Raw genomic sequence first — 4,955 nt, 5'->3', positions numbered from 1 at the left:
GAGGTAGCAAAGTCTGGAGCACGGTGGGCCTTAAAAATCATAGAAGGAAGGTTAGACATTATCCTCAGATAAGATAAAATCCTTTGAAAGATTTTATACAGAGAGTGGCATGAGTATGTGTATCATTCTTGCTGTATATACAAGGGTGAGGATTTAGGAGGAAATATGGACATGTCACAAAATGTACTCAAAGATGTTGATTATTTAAGTTAAAATTGCTTTCTATTTGGTTTTTTATGCTGCTTTTCCCTATCTTTGCCTCAATCCAAAATGAGAGTGACATAGCAGGAGGGTATAGCTCAGTGGGAGAGCATGTGCTTTGCATGCATGAGGTCCTGGGTTCAGTCCCCGGTACCTCCATTAAAAAATAAAGAAAAAAATAATTAAAAATAAAAAATGAAACTAGAGTGACATACTGATTTAAGAAAAATAAGACATTCTTTGTCCTTTTCAAATGGAAAACTACAGCCAAGTTAGAGGAAGAAATATTTCACATCAATTATGATAAATGATGATCTAATGATTATAACTGTTTGAGAATGGAATAGATTTTCTTGAGAAGTAAGTCTCCATTCCTGGAAATATGTTTGCAGAGGTTAGTGACTATTGATAAAAGGATATTGAAGAAGAGATCACTGTGTTTTCAGGAGGTTGAACTCAATGACCCTTAGAGTTTCTTGTAGTTCTTAGCTTATTTTAGGGTTCTATTTGCTTGAATTCTAGTTAGCCAAGGTTCTAATATAATTTTGGATTGTTGTAATGTCTTAAATTTTTGAATCATTTGTAGCCTTCCTTTCTAGGCAGAGAGGGCAAGTTTTTTCAGATGTTAAGACTCTGTATTGCTTGTTGCAGGATGTGCAATGAAATGCATTAGGAAATGAATTTGTTTGTGAGCTGCCCTGAATTTTTATAAACCTTGATGCCTGGCACGGGATTATTTTCTTGGCTCCAGGTAGTTACATCTCTCAAAATTGCTGCTCCATTTTGAAAACATCTTGGAGAAATGAAATGAGCAACATTACTCAAAGATATAATGCCGGACATAATATTTCCAAAGGTCTTATTATACACATTTGGACACAGGAGTGCTTATCCAATGAACTACCGCTACAGCCAAGAATCTCTCCCCTCTTTTTTTCTCTCACTCCTCCAAAATGCATTCACATATGAATAAATGAACAAACACACTGGAGATTCATGGTTGATGTATTAGACAAATTTGGACGATTTTACTTGTGCTAAATGGAAGATATAGGGAGCAAAAGTTTAGCAATCTCTAAATTTTCACTGGTATTTAGAACTTCAGTCTTGTTTTAATTCTGTGCCTTTTAGTTGTTGGAAATTCAGTATGCAAACTAGAGGTGCTACTTGCCATCGGTCAGATTCACGGTAACATGAGTTAGGGTAACTTGACTTCTAGCTGTATCGTGCTATATAATTGTATTTTAAAAGGTTTTTACATCCTAGGATGTTTTCATAGTTTGCTGTGGTATTAATTCCTTTTGGCCTGTAGAACAGTAAACACAGAGGTTATAAACCAACTTGATGAAGATTTTAGGATAAGACTTTAAGAATCAAATACACAGTTACTTTCTCCCCATATAACTCGCTCTAATGTTGAAATTTGGGATGAGTTAACATATATTATGCTCAAAGGACTAAATAGTTCTATTATACTTCTTATTCTAAAGAAAGTTTTTGGATTTAAAGTAATCTTTTACATGTAGGAAATATGTTCTGTTGTTAGGGAATGTTTGAGAGGATGATCATATAAGATACATTATGATTAAAAGTATATAAATAATAATTGCGGAAATTACCTTCATCATTAGCTGATACTCTGTGCTAAGCATAATAGTAGTGAATCCAATAAAGCCCACTGGGTTTTCCCAGTTACTTGGAATTAATTATGTGGATATTGCCTACCTCTGCCTTACACAGATAAAACGGTAAGTTAGATAAAAGCATATGAATAAAAAGTGAATTTATCATTACTCTTTTACCCTTTCCACCCTATCTCTTATTCCAAAAAAGAAAGAGGGGATCACATAAACACATTGTGACAGTGGCTTTCTATTGTGAATAGTCCAGCTGAGATTATAGGAAATGTGCGGAAAGAGGTTTCTCCTGTCCATTCTGAAAAAGACACACTACTAAGCACCCTCTTAAACCCAGTAAAGGAAGAAAAAAAATTACATTAACTTTCTCATGGAGATTTTTTCATCTTACCTAACAAAATCATATTTTATTCAGGATTTCATATACTCCTCTACAACCCAGGAGACTGAAGGGAATTTGAATTAGGGATAGAAGGTCTAGGGTAGGCTTACAGCAGCGACTTCCCTTGATGATGATTGCCTTGGGCGTGGGAATTGACACCAATGAGTTATAAGGAGAGCATCTGGGGGATTCATATTAAGGTCTTTCTTGTTTGTTCTTGGAAGCCATCCAGGAATGGCTTTCTGTTGGTATTGGTCTGGATAGGTTCGGTTATTGGTGGGTTAGAATAACAAAGGTTTATTTGCTTTTTACATTAATTTCTGTCACAAGTGGGATGGGGGTTCTCCTCTGCACCATCCTCTCTCTGGGACATGGGCTGGCAGAGCAGCCACTCTCCAGAACATAGCAGATCACTGTAGCAGAGGAAACTGGCTCATGGAGCCCACACCTGGTAGTGTCTTATAAAACTTCCGATCACGTTTCACTAGTGAAGGTAAGTCACATGAACACATCTAACGTCAAGAGAGCAGGGATGTACAAATCTACACGTGCCAGGGAAGAAACCAGGGATGTCTGCTGGAAAATACTAATGAATATAGCTTTCACTCTGAGTACCATTTTTTGTCTTGCTCATGGAGAGAGTAGAACACCATGACACAGAGACGAGCATTGCCAAGAGACTGGAAGGAGAAGTGGTCCAGAGACCACAGATGAAGTCAGTCTTGAAGCCCATCCTACCTTTGGATTGCTAGCCTTCTGAACCAGTCAGTTTACACAGATTTTAAGCCAGTCTTAGTTGAGCTTTCTCTAATTTTCAGCCCAAATTACCCAACTAGTAGTATTTATTACCAAGTGCTTTTGAGTCAGTGTCATCAGTCAGGACCCATTCTAAAGAGAGGAGACACAGCAATTTATCATTCAGGCCACAACCTCCCTTTGGGATCTTGCATTCCCATGAGATTTATGTTGGAAACTGCATATTAAAAAGCAAACTGAAGCTCTGCACATATGTAGTATATTACTCGGTTATGCTTCAGTAGAGCAATTTCTTCCTTTGTATCATATACAAAATCCCTAAAAATAAGCAAAGGGGAACTTGCTATATCTCACTGCAGAACCACACAGAAAGGCAGATGCTTGCTATTTATTTCCTGGCTCTGGACTCTGACATGATTGGCAATCAGACACTGGGGACCTGGCCATCGCATCAAATTCTCCTATTTTTGAAATGTCTCAGAGCAGCAACAAAGTTTTAGTGGGAGCTTGTGCAATATTATAAGCTCTATCCAGGGTATATTTTTGATCCATTCTGAATTATGTCTTACAACTATAAAGGCCAGATAAAACCAAATTAGAGGTTATTGTTTTCTTTATTTTTTAAGGACATAAAAAGCCAGTACTGTGAGTTTTAGAGGGAGTAAGGAGAGAGTGAGTCAGGACGGAGACCTGATTGGGGAACCAAGGAATCCCTTGCATTTTGTCAGTTCTGCCAGGCCAGCCTCTGTTGATTCTGACTCTCCTTGATCTGTTTAGTGAGTGCCACCCTGTCCTCAGCTTCCCCTGAAGATATCAGCATGCTCAGAAAAAGAAATTACTAAGCCAGCTGTATGTAAAGACTGACTAGCCCTGGACTTGTCGGAAATGTGAACCATTACTTACGTTGACCTTTGATCTATTTTAAGTTGGACTTTTCTGCTATTTGAAACTAAACTATCTCTAACAGTGACTCCTAAAATCCCACTTCACTTTTATACATGTGTTACATCTTAGGAAACACTGCTTTGAAGCAAAAGGACATAACTTGAATAATTGCAATGACCACACACCCTGCAGTAGACTTCACAACCTACCAGTGGTATCACAATTCCTGTTGCCCACTTTTTAATACCTGCTTGTTCATCTAGAATCACATCACTGATTCCTTAACTAAGCGTTCTTCAACTCTACCCCTATCAAATAAAGAAGGGTTTCATTCCTCTCCTAAAACCTGTGTAAGTACCTAATGCTTTATTTTGTCAGATTAATTTTCATACTTTGAGTAATTTGCCTGTTCACATATCTCAGTACTCAAAAAAATTGGGAGCTCATTGAGGGTGTAGAATATGTGTGAGGGTGCAGAATGTGTTGATTAATTTGCACAGTATTGTTCTAAGTGGAATACAAAATAAATATGAATAAAAGATATCAGAGAAGCCCAAAGTGATGGTAAAGAGAAACTGTAAGACAGAAGATACTTCCAGAAATGAGGCTTACAATGCAAACCTCAGTGCTTTGTTCTAAGAATGCCAAGTTGAGTTTCACCTCTTGTTCCAACATGGCCTGAAGAACTATGTTGAGATGGATTCTGAGTCCACATTTCATGGAGAACAGTGCCATGTCTGATTAGTGGTATCTGCAATGGAGGCAGAAAGGGAGGTTTACGATACATAATTCACCGTAATTTGCTATCCTTGATCTATGTATTTGTTTACAGGTAAGTGAAAATTTTGGATCGATCTAAACTTTTTGGCAAAAAAAAAAAAGTGATCAGTTACACAAATTTCAGGCCCCATGATATCAAACTATACATACAGTTTAGGGGAAGCACAGTTTTTCTTGGTAGTCAGTGAGATGGAATCTTTTCTGACAGTTGTTGTCAAGTGGACAGTTATGTATAACGAACATCTTATCTGACAATGTTCTGAAAGGGCGTACAATGACAAGAGTTACTGCTGTTGTGATCATTGTGATTTCTT

The 4,955-nt window shown here is 37.5% G+C and overlaps 1 non-coding gene across 1 annotated transcript; it reads left to right on the top strand.

The window, feature by feature from the left end:
• Positions 1 to 287: 287 nt before the first annotated feature.
• On the top strand, positions 288 to 360 carry TRNAA-UGC (transfer RNA alanine (anticodon UGC)). The gene has a single exon. It is a non-coding gene; the product is annotated as a tRNA-Ala (tRNA).
• Positions 361 to 4,955: the final 4,595 nt, after the last annotated feature.

This window comes from Vicugna pacos, chromosome 3 (assembly GCF_048564905.1).
Source record: "Vicugna pacos chromosome 3, VicPac4, whole genome shotgun sequence".
NCBI lineage: Eukaryota > Metazoa > Chordata > Mammalia > Artiodactyla > Camelidae > Vicugna > Vicugna pacos.
The sequence above is the reverse complement of the archived record's forward strand: the minus strand, read 5'-3'. Positions and strand labels throughout refer to the sequence as shown.